General features: G+C 53.2%; 1 protein-coding gene across 7 annotated transcripts in view; it reads right to left on the bottom strand.

The window, feature by feature from the left end:
- Positions 1–18,691, bottom strand: part of srrm2 (serine/arginine repetitive matrix 2) — an 86,850-nt gene extending 68,159 nt beyond the window's left edge. For all 7 annotated transcript variants that reach the window (XR_011354252.1, XR_011354253.1, XM_069927105.1 and 4 more), the window contains exon 1: positions 18,548–18,691. The gene's annotated coding sequence lies outside the window, so the exon portion shown is untranslated. The remainder of the gene's footprint in view (positions 1–18,547) is intronic.
- Between the last annotated feature and the right edge of the window lie 2,833 nt (positions 18,692–21,524).

Below are 21,524 nucleotides of genomic sequence, written 5' to 3'. Positions count from 1 at the left end.
GCAATGAACCCGACTTTAACCCGGCGATGCAATGAACCCGACTTTAACCCGGCGATGCAATGAACCCGACTTTAACCCGGCGATGCAATGAACCCGACTTTAACCCGGCGATGCAATGAACCCGACTTTAACCCGGCGATGCAATGAACCCGACTTTAACCCGGCGATGCAATGAACCCGACTTTAACCCGGCGATGCAATGAACCCGACTTTAACCCGGCGATGCAATGAACCAGACTTTAACCCGGCGATGCAATGAACACGACTTTAACGCGGCGATGCAATGAACCCGGCGATACAATAAACCCGACTTTAACCCGGCAATGCAATGAACCCGACTTTAACCCGGCGATGCAATGAACCCGACTTTAACCCGGCGATGCAATGAACCTGACTTTAACCCGGCGATGCAATGAACCTGACTTTAACCCGGCGATGCAATGAACCCGACTTAACCCGGCGATGCAATGAACCCGACTTTAACCCGGCGATGCAATGAACCCGACTTAACCCGGCGATGCAATGAACCCGACTTTAACCCGGCGATGCAATGAACCCGACTTTAACCCGGCGATGCAATGAACCCGACTTTAACCCGGCGATGCAATGAACCCGACTTTAACCCGGCGATGCAATGAACCCGACTTTAACCCGGCGATGCAATGAACCCGACTTTAACCCGGCGATGCAATGAACCCGACTTTAACCCGGCGATGCAATGAACCCGACTTAACCCGGCGATGCAATGAACCCGACTTTAACCCGGCGATGCAATGAACCCGACTTAACCCGGCGATGCAATGAACCCGACTTAACCCGGCGATGCAATGAACCCGACTTTAACCCGGCGATGCAATGAACCCGACTTTAACCCGGCGATGCAATGAACACGACTTTAACCCGGCGATGCAATGAACACGACTTTAACCCGGCGATGCAATGAACACGACTTTAACGCGGCGATGCAATGAACCCGGCGATACAATAAACCCGACTTTAACCCGGCGATGCAATGAACCCGACTTTAACCCGGCGATGCAATGAACCCGACTTTAACCCGGCGATGCAATGAACCCGACTTTAACCCGGCGATGCAATGAACCCGACTTTAACCCGGCGATGCAATGAACCCGACTTTAACCCGGCGATGCAATGAACCCGACTTTAACCCGGCGATGCAATGAACCCGACTTTAACCCGGAGATGCAATGAACCCGACTTTAACCCGGAGATGCAATGAACCCGACTTTAACCCGGCGATGCAATGAACCCGACATTAACCCGGCGATGCAATGAACCCGACATTAACCCGGCGATGCAATGAACCCGACATTAACCCGGCGATGCAATGAACCCGACTTTAACCCGGCGATGCAATGAACCCAACTTTAACCCAGCGATGCAATGAACCCAACTTTAACCCAGCGATGCAATGAACCCGGCGATTCAATGAACCCGACTTTTACCCGGCGATGCAATGAACCCGACTTTAACCCGGCGATGCAATGAACCCGACTTTAACCCGGCGATGCAATGAACCCGACTTTAACCCGGCGATGCAATGAACCCGACTTTAACCCGGCGATGCAATGAACCCGACTTTAACCCGGCGATGCAATGAACCCGACTTTAACCCGGCGATGCAATGAACCCGACTTTAACCCGGCGATGCAATGAACCCGACTTTAACCCGGCGATGCAATGAACCCGACTTTAACCAGGCGATGCAATGAACCCGACTTTAACCCGGCGATGCAATGAACCCGACTTTAACCCGGCGATGCAATGAACCCGACTTTAACCCGGCGATGCAATGAACCCGACTTTAACCCGGCGATGCAATGAACCCGACTTTAACCCGGCGATGCAATGAACCCGACTTTAACCCGGCGATGCAATGAACCTGACTTTAACCCGGCGATGCAATGAACCCGACTTTAACCCGGCGATGCAATGAACCCGACTTTAACCCGGCGATGCAATGAACCCGACTTTAACCCGGCGATGCAATGAACCCGACTTTAACCCGGCGATGCAATGAACCCGACTTTAACCCGGCGATGCAATGAACCCGACTTTAACCCGGCGATGCAATGAACCCGACTTTAACCCGGCGATGCAATGAACACGACTTTAACCCGGCGATGCAATGAACCCGACTTTAACCCGGCGATGCAATGAACCCGACTTTAACCCGGCGATGCAATGAACACGACTTTAACGAGGCGATGCAATGAACCCGGCGATACAATAAACCCGACTTTAACCCGGCGATGCAATGAACCCGACTTTAACCCGGCGATGCAATGAACCCGACTTAACCCGGCGATGCAACGAACCCGACTTAACCCGGCGATGCAATGAACCCGACTTAACCCCGCGATGCAATGAACCCGACTTAACCCGGCGAATCAATGAACCCGACTTTAACCCGGCGATGCAATGAACCCGACTTTAACCCGGCGATGCAATGAACCCGACTTTAATCCGGCGATGCAATGAACCCGACTTTAACCCGGCGATGCAATGAACCCGACTTTAACCCGGCGATGCAATGAACCCGACTTAACCCGGCGATGCAATGAACCCGACTTTAACCCGGCGATGCAATGAACCCGACTTTAACCCGGCGAGGCAATGAACCCGACTTTAACCCGGCGATGCAATGAACCCGACTTTAACCCGGCGATGCAATGAACCCGGCGATTCAATGAACCCGACTTTTACCCGGCGATGCAATGAAACCGACTTTAACCCGGCGATGCAATGAACCCGACTTTAACCCGGCGATGCAATGAACCCGACTTTAACCCGGCGATGCAATGAACCCGACTTTAACCCGGCGATGCAATGAACCCGACTTTAACCCGGCGATGCAATGAACCCGACTTTAACCCGGCGATGCAATGAACCCGACTTTAACCCGGCGATGCAATGAACCCGACTTTAACCCGGCGATGCAATGAACCCGACTTTAACCCGGCGATGCAATGAACCCGACTTTAACCCGGCGATGCAATGAACCCGACTTTACCCCGGCGATGCAATGAACCCGACTTTAACCCGGCGATGCAATGAACCCGACTTTAACCCGGCGATGCAATGAACCCGACTTTAACCCGGCGATGCAATGAACCCGACTTTAACCCGGCGATGCAATGAACCCGACTTTAACCCGGCGATGCAATGAACCCGACTTTAACCCGGCGATGCAATGAACCCGACTTTAACCCGGCGATGCAATGAACCCGACTTTAACCCTGCGATGCAATGAACCCGACTTTAACCCGGCGATGCAATGAACCCGACTTTAACCCGGCGATGCAATGAACCCGACTTTAACCCGGCGATGCAATGAACCCGACTTTAACCCGGCGATGCAATGAACCCGACTTTAACCCGGCGATGCAATGAACCCGACTTTAACCCGGCGATGCAATGAACCCGACTTTAACCCGGCGATGCAATGAACCCGACTTTAACCCGGCGATGCAATGAACCCGACTTTAACCCGGCGATGCAATGAACCCGACTTTAACCCGGCGATGCAATGAACCCGACTTTAACCCGGCGATGCAATGAACCCGACTTTAACCCGGCGATGCAATGAACCCGACTTTAACCCGGCGATGCAATGAACCCGACTTTAACCCGGCGATGCAATGAACCCGACTTTAACCCGGCGATGCAATGAACCCGACTTTAACCCGGCGATGCAATGAACCCGACTTTAACCCGGCGATGCAATGAACCCGACTTTAACCCGGCGATGCAATGAACCCGACTTTAACCCGGCGATGCAATGAACCCGACTTTAACCCGGCGATGCAATGAACCCGACTTTAACCCGGCGATGCAATGAACCAGACTTTAACCCGGCGATGCAATGAACACGACTTTAACGCGGCGATGCAATGAACCCGGCGATGCAATGAACACGACTTTAACGCGGCGATGCAATGAACCCGGCGATACAATAAACACGACTTTAACGCGGCGATGCAATGAACCCGGCGATACAATAAACCCGACTTTAACCCGGCAATGCAATGAACCCGACTTTAACCCGGCGATGCAATGAACCCGGCGATTCAATGAACCCGACTTTTACCCGGCGATGCAATGAAACCGACTTTAACCCGGCGATGCAATGAACCCGACTTTAACCCGGCGATGCAATGAACCCGACTTTAACCCGGCGATGCAATGAACCCGACTTTAACCCGGCGATGCAATGAACCCGACTTTAACCCGGCGATGCAATGAACCCGACTTTAACCCGGCGATGCAATGAACCCGACTTTAACCCGGCGATGCAATGAACCCGACTTTAACCCGGCGATGCAATGAACCCGACTTTAACCCGGCGATGCAATGAACCCGACTTTAACCCGGCGATGCAATGAACCCGACTTTAACCCGGCGATGCAATGAACCCGACTTTAACCCGGCGATGCAATGAACCCGACTTTAACCCGGCGATGCAATGAACCCGACTTTAACCCGGCGATGCAATGAACCCGACTTTAACCCGGCGATGCAATGAACCCGACTTTAACCCGGCGATGCAATGAACCCGACTTTAACCCGGCGATGCAATGAACCCGACTTTAACCCGGCGATGCAATGAACCCGACTTTAACCCGGCGATGCAATGAACCCGACTTTAACCCGGCGATGCAATGAACCCGACTTTAACCCGGCGATGCAATGAACCCGACTTTAACCCGGCGATGCAATGAACCCGACTTTAACCCGGCGATGCAATGAACCCGACTTTAACCCGGCGATGCAATGAACCCGACTTTAACCCGGCGATGCAATGAACCCGACTTTAAACCGGCGATGCAATGAACCCGACTTTAACCCGGCGATGCAATGAACCCGACTTTAACCCGGCGATGCAATGAACCCGACTTTAACCCGGCGATGCAATGAACCCGACTTTAACCCGGCGATGCAATGAACCCGACTTTAACCCGGCGATGCAATGAACCCGACTTTAACCCGGCGATGCAATGAACCCGACTTTAACCCGGCGATGCAATGAACCCGACTTTAACCCGATGATGCAATGAACCCGACTTTTACCCGGCGATGCAATGAACCCGACTTTAACCCGGCGATGCAATGAACCCGACTTTAACCCGGCGATGCAATGAACCCGACTTTAACCCGGCGATGCAATGAACCCGACTTTAACCCGGCGATGCAATGAACCCGACTTTAACCCGGCGATGCAATGAACCCGACTTTAACCCGGCGATGCAATGAACCCGACTTTAACCCGGCGATGCAATGAACCCGACTTTAACCCGGCGATGCAATGAACCCGACTTTAACCCGGCGATGCAATGAACCCGACTTTAACCCGGCGATGCAATGAACCCGACTTTAACCCGGCGATGCAATGAACCCGACTTTAACCCGGCGATGCAATGAACACGACTTTAACGCGGCGATGCAATGAACCCGGCGATACAATAAACCCGACTTTAACCCGGCAATGCAATGAACCCGACTTTAACCCGGCGATGCAATGAACCCGACTTTAACCCGGCGATGCAATGAACCCGACTTTAACCCGGCGATGCAATGAACCCGACTTTAACCCGGCGATGCAATGAACCCGACTTTAACCCGGCGATGCAATGAACCCGACTTTAACCCGGCGATGCAATGAACCCGACTTTAACCCGGCGATGCAATGAACCCGACTTTAACCCGGCGATGCAATGAACCCGACTTTAACCCGGCGATGCAATGAACCCGGCAATACAATAAACCCGACTTTAACAGGGCAATGAAATGAATCCAACTTTAACCCGGCGATGCAATGAACCCGACTTTAACCCGGCGATGCAATGAATCCGACTTTAACCCGGCGATGCAATGAACCCGACTTTAACCCGACGATGCAATGAACCCGACTTTAACCCGGGATGCAATGAACCCGACTTTAACCCGGCGATGCAATGAACCCGACTTTAACCCGGTGATGCAATGAGCCCGACTTTAACCCGGCGATGCAATGAACCCGACTTTAACCCGGCGATGCAATGAACCCGACTTAACCCGGCGATGCAATGAACCCGACTTAACCCGGCGATGCAATGAACCCGACTTTAACCCGGCGATGCAATGAACCCGACTTTAACCCGGCGATGCAATGAACCCGACTTTAACCCGGCGATGCAATGAACCCGACTTTAACCCGGCGATGCAATGAACCCGACTTTAACCCGGCGATGCAATGAACCCGACTTTAAACCGGCGATGCAATGAACCCGACTTAACCCGGCGATGCAATGAACCCGACTTTAACCCGGCGATGCAATGAACCCGACTTTAACCCGGCGATGCAATGAACCCGACTTTAACCCGGCGATGCAATGAACTCGACTTTAACCCGGCGATGCAATGAACCCGGCGATTCAATGAACCCGACATTTACCCGGCGATGCAATGAAACCGACTTTAACCCGGCGATGCAATGAACCCGACTTTAACCCGGCGATGCAATGAACCCGACTTTAACCCGGCGATGCAATGAACCCGACTTTAACCCGGCGATGCAATGAACCCGACTTTAACCCGGCGATGCAATGAACCCGACTTTAACCCGGCGATGCAATGAACCCGACTTTAACCCGGCGATGCAATGAACCCGACTGTAACCCGGCGATGCAATGAACCCGACTTTAACCCGGCGATGCAATGAACCCGACTTTAACCCGGCGATGCAATGAACCCGGCGATTCAATGAACCCGACTTTTACCCGGCGATGCAATGAACCCGACTTTTACCCGGCGATGCAATGAACCCGACTTTAACCCGGCGATGCAATGAACCCGACTTTAACCCGGCGATGCAATGAACCCGACTTTAACCCGGCGATGCAATGAACCCGACTTTAACCCGGCGATGCAATGAGCCCGACTTTAACCCGGCGATGCAATGAGCCCGACTTTAACCCGGCGATGCAATGAACCCGACTTTAACCCGGCGATGCAATGAACCCGACTTTAACCCGGCGATGCAATGAACCCGACTTTAACCCGGCGATGCAATGAACCCGACTTTAACCCGGCGATGCAATGAACCCGACTTTAACCCGGCGATGCAATGAACCCGACTTTAACCCGGCGATGCAATGAACCCGACTTTAACCTGGCGATGCAATGAACCCGACTTTAACCCGGCGATGCAATGAACCCGACTTTAACCCGGCGATGCAATGAACCCGACTTTAACCCGGCGATGCAATGAACCCGACTTTAACCCGGCGATGCAATGAACCCGACTTTAACCCGGCGATGCAATGAACCCGACTTTAACCCGGCGATGCAATGAACCCGACTTTAACCCGGCGATGCAATGAACCCGACTTTAACCCGGCGATGCAATGAACCCGACTTTAACCCGGCGATGCAATGAACCCGACTTTAACCCGGCGATGCAATGAACCCGACTTTAACCCGGCGATGCAATGAACCCGACTTTAACCCGGCGATGCAATGAACCCGACTTTAACCCGGCGATGCAATGAACCCGACTTTAACCCGGCGATGCAATGAACCCGACTTTAACCCGGCGATGCAATGAACCCGACTTTAACCCGGCGATGCAATGAACCCGACTTTAACCCGGCGATGCAATGAACCCGACTTTAACCCGGCGATGCAATGAACCCGACTTTAACCCGGCGATGCAATGAACCCGACTTTAACCCGGCGATGCAATGAACCCGACTTTAACCCGGCGATGCAATGAACCCGACTTTAACCCGGCGATGCAATGAACCCGACTTTAACCCGGCGATGCAATGAACCCGACATTAACCCGGCGATGCAATGAACCCGACTTTAACCCGGCGATGCAATGAACCCGACTTTAACCCGGCGATGCAATGAACCCGACTTTAACCCGGCGATGAAATGAACCCGACTTTTACCCGGCGATGAAATGAACCCGACTTTTACCCGGCGATGCAATGAACCCGACTTTTACCCGGCGATGCAATTAACCCGACTTTTACCCGGCGATGCAATTAACCCGACTTTTACCCGGCGATGCAATGAACCCGACTTTAACCCGGCGATGCAATGAACCCGACTTTTACCCGGCGATGCAATGAACCCGACTTTAACCCGGCGATGCAATGAACCCGACTTTAACCCGGCGATGCAATGAACCCGACTTTAACCCGGCGATGCAATGAACCCGACTTTTACCCGGCGATGCAATGAACCCGACTTTAACCCGGCGATGCAATGAACCCGACTTTAACCCGGCGATGCAATGAACCCGACTTTAACCCGGCGATGCAATGAACCCGACTTTAACCCGGCGATGCAATGAACTCGACTTTAACCCGGCGATGCAATGAACCCGACTTTAACCCGGCGATGCAATGAACCCGACTTTAACCCGGCGATGCAATGAACCCGACTTTAACCCGGCGATGCAATGAACCCGACTTTAACCCGGCGATGCAATGAACCCGACTTTAACCCGGCGATGCAATGAACCCGGCAATACAATAAACCCGACTTTAACAGGGCAATGCAATGAACCCGACGTTAACCCGGCGATGCAATGAACCCGACTTTAACCCGGCGATGCAATGAACCCGACTTTAACCCGGCGATGCAATGAACCCGACTTTAACCCGACGATGCAATGAACCCGACTTTAACCCGGCGATGCAATGAACCCGACTTTAACCCGGCGATGCAATGAACCCGACTTTAACCCGGCGATGCAATGATCCCGACTTTAACCCGGCGATGCAATGAACCCGACTTTAACCCGGCGATGCAATGAACCCGACTTTAACCCGGCGATGCAATGAACACGACTTTAACCCGGCGATGCAATGAACTCGACTTTAACCCGGCGATGCAATGAACCCGACTTTAACCCGGCGATGCAATGAACACGACTTTAACCCGGCGATGCAATGAACCCGGCGATACAATAAACCCGACTTTAACCCGGCGATGCAATGAACCCGACTTTAACCCGGCGATGCAATGAACCCGACTTTAACCCGGCGATGCAATGAACCCGACTTAACCCGGCGATGCAATGAACCCGACTTAACCCGGCGATGCAATGAACCCGACTTAACCCGGCGATGCAATGAACCCGACTTAACCCGGCGATGCAATGAACCCGACTTAACCCGGCGATGCAATGAACCCGACTTTAACCCGGCGATGCAATGAACCCGACTTTAACCCGGCGATGCAATGAACCCGACTTTAACCCGGCGATGCAATGAACCCGACTTTAACCCGGCGATGCAATGAACCCGACTTTAACCCGGCGATGCAATGAACCCGACTTTAACCCGGCGATGCAATGAACCCGACTTTAACCCGGCGATGCAATGAACCCGACTTTAACCCGGCGATGCAATGAACCCGACTTTAACCCGGCGATGCAATGAACCCGACTTTAACCCGGCGATGCAATGAACCCGACTTTAACCCGGCGATGCAATGAACCCGACTTTAACCCGGCGATGCAATGAACCCGACTTTAACCCGGCGATGCAATGAACCCGACTTTAACCCGGCGATGCAATGAACCCGACTTTAACCCGGCGATGCAATGAACCCGACTTTAACCCGGCGATGCAATGAACCCGACTTTAACCCGGCGATGCAATGAACCCGACTTTAACCCGGCGATGCAATGAACCCGACTTTAACCCGGCGATGCAATGAACCCGACTTTAACCCGGCGATGCAATGAACCCGACTTTAACCCGGCGATGCAATGAACCCGACTTTAACCCGGCGATGCAATGAACCCGACTTTAACCCGGCGATGCAATAAACCCGACTTTAACCCGGCGATGCAATGAACCCGACTTTAACCCGGCGATGCAATGAACCCGACTTTAACCCGGCGATGCAATGAACCCGACTTTAACCCGGCGATGCAATGAACCCGACTTTAACCCGGCGATGCAATGAACCCGACTTTAACCCGGCGATGCAATGAACCCGACTTTAACCCGGCGATGCAATGAACCCGACTTTAACCCGGCGATGCAATGAACCCGACTTTAACCCGGCGATGCAATGAACCCGACTTTAACCCGGCGATGCAATGAACCCGACTTTAACCCGGCGATGCAATGAACCCGACTTTAACCCGGCGATGCAATGAACCCGACTTTAACCCGGCGATGCAATGAACCCGACTTTAACCCGGCGATGCAATGAACCAGACTTTAACCCGGCGATGCAATGAACACGACTTTAACGCGGCGATGCAATGAACCCGGCGATACAATAAACCCGACTTTAACCCGGCAATGCAATGAACCCGACTTTAACCCGGCGATGCAATGAACCCGACTTTAACCCGGCGATGCAATGAACCTGACTTTAACCCGGCGATGCAATGAACCTGACTTTAACCCGGCGATGCAATGAACCCGACTTAACCCGGCGATGCAATGAACCCGACTTTAACCCGGCGATGCAATGAACCCGACTTAACCCGGCGATGCAATGAACCCGACTTTAACCCGGCGATGCAATGAACCCGACTTTAACCCGGCGATGCAATGAACCCGACTTTAACCCGTCGATGCAATGAACCCGACTTTAACCCGGCGATGCAATGAACCCGACTTTAACCCGGCGATGCAATGAACCCGACTTTAACCCGGCGATGCAATGAACCCGACTTTAACCCGGCGATGCAATGAACCCGACTTAACCCGGCGATGCAATGAACCCGACTTTAACCCGGCGATGCAATGAACCCGACTTAACCCGGCGATGCAATGAACCCGACTTAACCCGGCGATGCAATGAACCCGACTTTAACCCGGCGATGCAATGAACCCGACTTTAACCCGGCGATGCAATGAACACGACTTTAACCCGGCGATGCAATGAACACGACTTTAACCCGGCGATGCAATGAACACGACTTTAACGCGGCGATGCAATGAACCCGGCGATACAATAAACCCGACTTTAACCCGGCGATGCAATGAACCCGACTTTAACCCGGCGATGCAATGAACCCGACTTTAACCCGGCGATGCAATGAACCCGACTTTAACCCGGCGATGCAATGAACCCGACTTTAACCCGGCGATGCAATGAACCCGACTTTAACCCGGCGATGCAATGAACCCGACTTTAACCCGGCGATGCAATGAACCCGACTTTAACCCGGAGATGCAATGAACCCGACTTTAACCCGGAGATGCAATGAACCCGACTTTAACCCGGCGATGCAATGAACCCGACATTAACCCGGCGATGCAATGAACCCGACATTAACCCGGCGATGCAATGAACCCGACATTAACCCGGCGATGCAATGAACCCGACTTTAACCCGGCGATGCAATGAACCCGACTTTAACCCGGCGATGCAATGAACCCAACTTTAACCCAGCGATGCAATGAACCCGGCGATGCAATGAACCCGACTTTTACCCGGCGATGCAATGAACCCGACTTTAACCCGGCGATGCAATGAACCCGACTTTAACCCGGCGATGCAATGAACCCGACTTTAACCCGGCGATGCAATGAACCCGACTTTAACCCGGCGATGCAATGAACCCGACTTTAACCCGGCGATGCAATGAACCCGACTTTAACCCGGCGATGCAATGAACCCGACTTTAACCCGGCGAAGCAATGAACCCGACTTTAACCCGGCGATGCAATGAACCCGACTTTAACCCGGCGATGCAATGAACCCGACTTTAACCCGGCGATGCAATGAACCCGACTTTAACCCGGCGATGCAATGAACCCGACTTTAACCCGGCGATGCAATGAACCCGACTTTAACCCGGCGATGCAATGAACACGACTTTAACCCGGCGATGCAATGAACCCGACTTTAACCCGGCGATGCAATGAACCCGACTTTAACCCGGCGATGCAATGAACACGACTTTAACGAGGCGATGCAATGAACCCGGCGATACAATAAACCCGACTTTAACCCGGCGATGCAATGAACCCGACTTTAACCCGGCGATGCAATGAACCCGACTTAACCCGGCGATGCAATGAACCCGACTTAACCCGGCGATGCAATGAACCCGACTTAACCCCGCGATGCAATGAACCCGACTTAACCCGGCGATGCAATGAACCCGACTTTAACCCGGCGATGCAATGAACCCGACTTTAACCCGGCGATGCAATGAACCCGACTTTAATCCGGCGATGCAATGAACCCGACTTTAACCCGGCGATGCAATGAACCCGACTTTAACCCGGCGATGCAATGAACCCGACTTAACCCGGCGATGCAATGAACCCGACTTTCACCCGGCGATGCAATGAACCCGACTTTAACCCGGCGAGGCAATGAACCCGACTTTAACCCGGCGATGCAATGAACCCGACTTTAACCCGGCGATGCAATGAACCCGGCGATTCAATGAACCCGACTTTTACCCGGCGATGCAATGAAACCGACTTTAACCCGGCGATGCAATGAACCCGACTTTAACCCGGCGATGCAATGAACCCGACTTTAACCCGGCGATGCAATGAACCCGACTTTAACCCGGCGATGCAATGAACCCGACTTTAACCCGGCGATGCAATGAACCCGACTTTAACCCGGCGATGCAATGAACCCGACTTTAACCCGGCGATGCAATGAACCCGACTTTAACCCGGCGATGCAATGAACCCGACTTTAACCCGGCGATGCAATGAACCCGACTTTAACCCGGCGATGCAATGAACCCGACTTTAACCCGGCGATGCAATGAACCCGACTTTAACCCGGCGATGCAATGAACCCGACTTTAACCCGGCGATGCAATGAACCCGACTTTAACCCGGCGATGCAATGAACCCGACTATAACCCGGCGATGCAATGAACCCGACTTTTACCCGGCGATGCAATGAACCCGACTTTAACCCGGCGATGCAATGAACCCGACTTTAACCCGGCGATGCAATGAACCCGACTTTAACCCGGCGATGCAATGAACCCGACTTTAACCCGGCGATGCAATGAACCCGACTTTAACCCGGCGATGCAATGAACCCGACTTTAACCCGGCGATGCAATGAACCCGACTTTAACCCGGCGATGCAATGAACCCGACTTTAACCCGGCGATGCAATGAACCCGACTTTAACCCGGCGATGCAATGAACCCGACTTTAACCCGGCGATGCAATGAACCCGACTTTAACCCGGCGATGCAATGAACCCGACTTTAACCCGGCGATGCAATGAACCCGACTTTAACCCGGCGATGCAATGAACCCGACTTTAACCCGGCGATGCAATGAACCCGACTTTAACCCGGCGATGCAATGAACCCGACTTTAACCCGGCGATGCAATGAACCCGACTTTAACCCGGCGATGCAATGAACCCGACTTTAACCCGGCGATGCAATGAACCCGACTTTAACCCGGCGATGCAATGAACCCGACTTTAACCCGGCGATGCAATGAACCCGACTTTAACCCGGCGATGCAATGAACCCGACTTTAACCCGGCGATGCAATGAACCCGACTTTAACCCGGCGATGCAATGAACCCGACTTTAACCCGGCGATGCAATGAACCCGACTTTAACCCGGCGATGCAATGAACCCGACTTTAACCCGGCGATGCAATGAACCCGACTTTAACCCGGCGATGCAATGAACCCGACTTTAACCCGGCGATGCAATGAACCCGACTTTAACCCGGCGATGCAATGAACCCGACTTTAACCCGGCGATGCAATGAACCCGACTTTAACCCGGCGATGCAATGAACCCGACTTTAACCCGGCGATGCAATGAACCCGACTTTAACCCGGCGATGCAATGAACCCGACTTTAACCCGGCGATGCAATGAACCCGACTTTAACCCGGCGATGCAATGAACCCGACTTTAACCCGGCGATGCAATGAACCCGACTTTAACCCGGCGATGCAATGAACCCGACTTTAACCCGGCGATGCAATGAACCAGACTTTAACCCGGCGATGCAATGAACACGACTTTAACGCGGCGATGCAATGAACACGACTTTAACGCGGCGATGCAATGAACCCGGCGATGCAATGAACACGACTTTAACGCGGCGATGCAATGAACACGGCGATACAATAAACCCGACTTTAACCCGGCAATGCAATGAACCCGACTTTAACCCGGCGATGCAATGAACCCGGCGATTCAATGAACCCGACTTTTACCCGGCGATGCAATGAAACCGACTTTAACCCGGCGATGCAATGAACCCGACTTTAACCCGGCGATGCAATGAACCCGACTTTAACCCGGCGATGCAATGAACCCGACTTTAACCCGGCGATGCAATGAACCCGACTTTAACCCGGCGATGCAATGAACCCGACTTTAACCCGGCGATGCAATGAACCCGACTTTAACCCGGCGATGCAATGAACCCGACTTTAACCCGGCGATGCAATGAACCCGACTTTAACCCGGCGATGCAATGAACCCGACTTTAACCCGGCGATGCAATGAACCCGACTTTAACCCGGCGATGCAATGAACCCGACTTTAACCCGGCGATGCAATGAACCCGACTTTAACCCGGCGATGCAATGAACCCGACTTTAACCCGGCGATGCAATGAACCCGACTTTAACCCGGCGATGCAATGAACCCGACTTTAACCCGGCGATGCAATGAACCCGACTTTTACCCGGCGATGCAATGAACCCGACTTTTACCCGGCGATGCAATGAACCCGACTTTAACCCGGCGATGCAATGAACCCGACTTTAACCCGGCGATGCAATGAACCCGACTTTAACCCGGCGATGCAATGAACCCGACTTTAACCCGGCGATGCAATGAACCCGACTTTAACCCGGCGATGCAATGAACCCGACTTTAACCCGGCGATGCAATGAACCCGACTTTAACCCGGCGATGCAATGAACCCGACTTTAACCCGGCGATGCAATGAACCCGACTTTAACCCGGCTATGCAATAAACCCGACTTTAACCCGGCGATGCAATGAACCCGACTTAACCCGGCGATGCAATGAACCCGACTTTAACCCGGCGATGCAATGAACCCGACTTTAACGCGGCGATGCAATGAACCCAACATTAACCCGGCGATGCAATGAACCCGACTTTAACCCGGCGATGCAATGAACCCGACTTTAACCCGGCGATGCAATGAACCCGACTTTAACCCGGCGATGCAATGAACCCGACTTTAACCCGGCGATGCAATGAACCCGACTTTAACCCGGCGATGCAATGAACACGACTTTAACGCGGCGATGCAATGAACCCGGCGATACAATAAACCCGACTTTAACCCGGCAATGCAATGAACCCGACTTTAACCCGGCGATGCAATGAACCCGACTTTAACCCGGCGATGCAATGAACCCGACTTTAACCCGGCGATGCAATGAACACGACTTTAACCCGGCGATGCAATGAACCCGACTTTAACCCGGCGATGCAATGAACCCGACTTTAACCCGGCGATGCAATGAACCCGACTTTAACCCGGCGATGCAATGAACCCGACTTTAACCCGGCGATGCAATGAACCCGACTTTAACCCGGCGATGCAATGAACCCGACTTTAACCCGGCGATGCAATGAACCCGACTTTAACCCGGCGATGCAATGAACCCGACTTTAACCCGGCGATGCAATGAACCCGACTTTAACCCGGCGATGCAATGAACCCGACTTTAACCCGGCGATGCAATGAACCCGACTTTAACCCGGCGATGCAATGAACCCGACTTTAACCCGGCGATGCAATGAACCCGACTTTAACCCGGCGATGCAATGAACACGACTTTAACGCGGCGATGCAATGAACCCGGCGATACAATAAACCCGACTTTAACCCGGCAATGCAATGAACCCGACTTTAACCCGGCGATGCAATGAACACGACTTTAACGCGGCGATGCAATGAACCCGGCGATACAATAAACCCGACTTTAACCCGGCAATGCAATGAACCCGACTTTAACCCGGCGATGCAATGAACCCGACTTTAACCCGGCGATGCAATGAACCCGACTTTAACCCGGCGATGCAATGAACCCGACTTTAACCCGGCGATGCAATGAACCCGACTTAACCCGGCGATGCAATGAACCCGACTTTAACCCGGCGATGCAATGAACCCGACTTAACCCGGCGATGCAATGAACCCGACTTTAACCCGGCGATGCAATGAACCCGACTTTAACCCGGCGATGCAATGAACCCGACTTTAACCCGGTGATGCAATGAACCCGACTTTAACCCGTCGATGCAATGAACCCGACTTTAACCCGGCGATGCAATGAACCCGACTTTAACCCAGCGATGCAATGAACCCGACTTTAACCCGGCGATGCAATGAACACGACTTTAACCCGGCGATGCAATGAACCTGACTTTAACCCGGCGATGCAATGATCCTGACTTTAACCCGGCGATGCAATGAACCTGACTTTAACCCGGCGATGCAATGAACCCGACTTAACCCGGCGATGCAATGAACCCGACTTAACCCGGCGATGCAATGAACCCGACTTAACCCGGCGATGCAATGAACCCGACTTTAACCCGGCGATGCAATGAACCCGACTTTAACCCGGCGATGCAATGAACACGACTTTAACCCGGCGATGCAATGAACACTACTTTAACGCGGCGATGCAATGAACCCGGCGATACAATAAACCCGACTTTAACCCGGCGATGCAATGAACCCGACTTTAACCCGGCGATGCAATGAACCCGACTTTAACCCGGCGATGCAACGAACCCGACTTTAACCCGGCGATGCAACGAACCCGACTTTAACCCGGCGATGCAACGAACCCGACTTTAACCCGGCGATGCAACGAACCCGACTTTAACCCGGCGATGCAACGAACCCGACTTTAACCCGGCGATGCAACGAACCCGACATTAACCCGGCGATGCAACGAACCCGACATTAACCCGGCGATGCAACGAACCCGACTTTAACCCGGCGATGCAACGAACCCGACTTGAACCCGGCGATGCAACGAACCCAACTTGAACCCAGCGATGCAATGAACCCGGCGATTCAATGAACCCGACTTTTACCCGGCGATGCAATGAACCCGACTTTAACCCGGCGATGCAATGAACCCGACTTTAACCCGGCGATGCAATGAACCCGACTTTAACCCGGCGATGCAATGAACCCGACTTTAACCCGGCGATGCAATGAACCCGACTTTAACCCGGCGATGCAATGAACCCGACTTTAACCCGGCGATGCAATGAACCCGACTTTAACCCGGCGATGCAATGAACCCGACTTTAACCCGGCGATGCAATGAACCCGACTTTAACCCGGCGATGCAATGAACCCGACTATGCAATGAACCCGACTTTAACCCGGCGATGCAATGAACCCGACTTTAACCCGGCGATGCAATGAACCCGACTTTAACCCGGCGATGCAATGAACCCGACTTTAACCCGGCGATGCAATGAACCCGACTTTAACCCGGCGATGCAATGAACCCGACTTTAACCCGGCGATGCAATGAACCCGACTATGCAATGAACCCGACTTTAACCCGGCGATGCAATGAACCCGACTTTAACCCGGCGATGCAATGAACCCGACTTTAACCCGGCGATGCAATGAACCCGACTTTAACCCGGCGATGCAATGAACCCGACTTTAACCCGGCGATGCAATGAACCCGACTTTAACCCGGCGATGCAATGAACCCGACTTTAACCCGGCGATGCAATGAACCCGACTTTAACCCGGCGATGCAATGAACCCGACTTTAACCCGGCGATGCAATGAACCCGACTTTAACCCGGCGATGCAATGAACCCGACTTTAACCCGGCGATGCAATGAACCCGACTTTAACCCGGCGATGCAATGAACCCGACTTTAACCCGGCGATGCAATGAACCCGACTTTAACCCGGCGATGCAATGAACCCGACTTTAACCCGGCGATGCAATGAACCCGACTTTAACCCGGCGATGCAATGAACCCGACTTTAACCCGGCGATGCAATGAACCCGACTTTAACCCGGCGATGCAATGAACCCGACTTTAACCCGGCGATGCAATGAACCCGACTTTAACCCGGCGATTCAATAAATCCGACTTTAACCCGACGATGCATTGAACCCGACTTTAACCCGGCGAAGTTATAAAGCCGACTTTAGCCAGGTGACATTATAAATCCAACATTAACCCGGCAACGTTATGAACCCGACTTTAACCCTGCGACGTGAAGGGGGGAGGGAGTGGAAGAACGGGGGCAGTGGAGAGGGGAGGGAGTGGAAAGGTCGGGGGGGGGGAATGGCGGTGACGGGGGAAGTGGAGGGGGAAGTGGCGAGGCGGAGGGGGAAATTGAGGGGAGGGAGGGAGTGGCGGGGTGGGAGTCAACTCCCCCCTCCCTCCAGCAGGGCTCGGCCACGGTCCCTTCACTGGCTTGGCTGTCACCCTGGGCCTCCCTCCCTCCCTCCCTCAGCCCCGTCCCGAATGGAGACCGAGGCATGGCCCTCCCGCTCGCCACTGACCCGCTCGCCCAGCTCGTCAACGGGGACAGGGCAACGGCGCTCGGCCCTTGGTCTGTCCCGTTCTCTCGCTGCCGCTCTTCACTGCGACACTAACATGGAGGACGCCTCTCTCCGTCTCCTCTCAGCGGGCTGCCCGTCGGGAGTTGTAGTTCTGGCACCAACCCTGACTCAGGTACAGCGCGTCCCTTCAGACTACGTATCCCGCCAGCCCCCTGCGCTGGCCTGCGCCAGCGCGTTCTGGAGCACGCCGGGAAATAGCGTAGCATCGGACAGCGGACCTGGACACTATGGTTCCCATGAAGCCCCGCGACGGCGCCTGCTCCCCAGTGCAGTGGGGAGAGGCTGCAGTCCACTGCCCCAACCCAGCTGCGCCTGCGCACATCTGCAGTGGCGGGCTTGAGATGCCGGTGGGTTGCAACGACCAGCAGAGCCCCCACCGGCCGCGCTTCCACACGGACGATTTTTTTTCCTGCCGGCGCATGCGCTCTCAGCATGACGGGAGATTATAGGTCGGCGCTCTCCCAGCCAAGCAGCAGGATGCGAAGGTTGAGGCATATCGACCTACAACTCCCGGAACGCACCGGGGCCAGCTCAAAGGCTCGCGGAAAAAGTAGTTCCACTCGTGTCTCCAAACACAGAGGTTGTGCCTGGGCTGACTCATCGGCCCCTTTAGTCTGCGCTGCCCTATTGACCACAGGCCTGCACAGCCCTCTGTCCACCTCTCCCATCCAGAGACTTCCCACCTGTTTGGCAGGTCAGCACTGGAGGGGCAGAAGCTCTGTGATGGTGGAGTTCCGTGCCTTGCCTCTTTGAGCTGGTTCTCAGCACCGTTTCTGAGGGCACCCCTCCATTGCAACCGATCTTGAGCCAGGTCCTCCCATGACCCTTCAGGCCCCTGTACAGGGAGGGCATCCTTTGCACCACTGTTGCCTGCCTCCTCGTTTTCGGATATCACTGGACAGTTGGCCGTACACGATGTCCCCGGGCAGGCTTCCATCAGGCCTTCTGGCAGCACGAATTGCCCGGCACACCTGGACAGTTGGCCATACACGATGACCCTGGGCAGGTTTCCGTCAAGCCTTCTGACAACACAAACTGCCCGGCGCAGTTGAGCTGGCATCACCAAGGTTTAAACTGCTGGCATTTGAGTTTGAGAAAGGACCTCAGTATTGGAGACCTTGTCTGGCCAGGTGATCTTCATCAGAGAACATAAGAGACTCTGATACAGACATCACATTGTGAGAGATGAGTAAAACTAATATGAAAGATGAGGAAACTAGTATGGATATATGTGTAATGAATAAAGCCAGTATGAATAGGATGCGGATAGACTTTAGAATGTGGGAAGTAGAGTTAGTCTGAATAAGATAAGGGTCTTCTAACCTTTTAGACAGAATCAGCAAGTTCCGCATATAAGAAGTTACTAAGCCCTGAGAGTCGGGAAGGTGTGAATAAGGACAATGACATGATGGGACACCGACAGGATACCCCCTGGTCCTCCAAGTTCACAGAAACAGCACGTAGGCAGACAGGATTGCCTAATGCCAAACTCATCCAGGAGGCAGAAGAAGGTAAGGGGGAGGGTACTTCTATACTGAAATAAACTGTATAAAAGTTGGGTGAGTCCCAGTGTATGTGTGCATTCCCAGGGTAAGGGGAAGCACCCAACTTTGCATTGTTGTGTAATAAATGTTCTTTGTTTTCAATTTTTGTGTCGAGCAAATTCTGTGAAGGTACTTCTGTTTCTCACAAATGGGGGCTCGTCCGGGATCCCACTCCCTCCACTGACAGAGTGCCCGACGACGGGGGTAGGTGCACCCCGGCTGATTCAGCTGGACTCACGGACGGCGGGTGACTGGTCAGTGGATGAAGCGAGTGATATCCAAGAAGAGGCATTGAGAACAAACGATGGGAGGATGTTAAGGAAGCGCGCTAGGAATAGCTACTGGATCCCGGTAAGAGGAATTTTACTTACCTGTTAGTATGGGAGGTGTGAGTAGCAAGGGAAATAGTCCTAAGAAAGGACGGGACAATCAGATAACTAAGCAAAGTCCATTAGGATTAATGGTATCTGATTGGGGAGTGGGGAGAACCCGTGGGAAAGACAGACAGACCATGGTCAGGTATTGCTGTCTGGAATGGGTTAAAAAAAACCCGATTAAAGGGAATTCGGTATATTGGCCAAAGTTCGGATCCGATGAGGACTGGATGTGTCAGGCATTGAACATCTGGCTCTATCAAAATCAAAGAGATAATCTTGAGAGCAGGGAATATGCAGCCTAGCCTGCTGGCTCAGTGGATCGGTTCATCAACTGGTTTTGAATGAAAAGGAATGCAAGGACAAGAAGGATGAGGAACCTTTTGTCCCTGAAACACAAGGATGGGATGTGTTACATTCCCTTCCTTCATCTTATACTCCTCCTATGCCGGCTCCTATCTTTCCCCTCTCTCCTATGCTACCCTTCTTCACCTTCCCCTCCTCCCCCACAGCTAAAGAAAGGAGAAGAAAGTAGGGGTGGTATGATGACCTGTTCACAAAGGACTAGATTACCACCTCAATTGACAAGAGAGGGAGGAGACTTTGATTCAAAACAGTGTGAGGCCCTGCGGGAGGGAAGGGCAGAACCCTTTGATTCATTTCCCGGAGAGCAGGAATCTAGAGATTATAAAGGAGAGGATAAGCCAGAAATTATCTGGATGAGACCTTTATGGGAAGTTCCCATGGGAGAAAGGAAAGGCTAAGATTTTGATGCAGGCAGTCAAAGAAGTCGTGGAGGGACAACAAGGAAAGGGTAGGGGCTGTGTGCCAGCTCCTGGACATTGGGAGGAGCTCCGGGAGTGGGAGAGTAGAGACCAGAGCAGGGGCAAGGGTAGAGGGGAATTCCGGGGACGACGACCGTTCCCGGGACCTCGTGGTAATCCCGGTAGGAATTGGGAAACAGGAGCATTAGTTTGCTACCATTGTAAAAATGAGGGA

Source organism: Narcine bancroftii, chromosome 3 (assembly GCF_036971445.1).
Source record: "Narcine bancroftii isolate sNarBan1 chromosome 3, sNarBan1.hap1, whole genome shotgun sequence".
In the NCBI taxonomy this organism is placed as follows: Eukaryota; Metazoa; Chordata; class Chondrichthyes; order Torpediniformes; family Narcinidae; genus Narcine; species Narcine bancroftii.
Note: the sequence above shows the minus strand (reverse complement) of the source record. Positions and strands in the feature narration are given on the sequence as shown.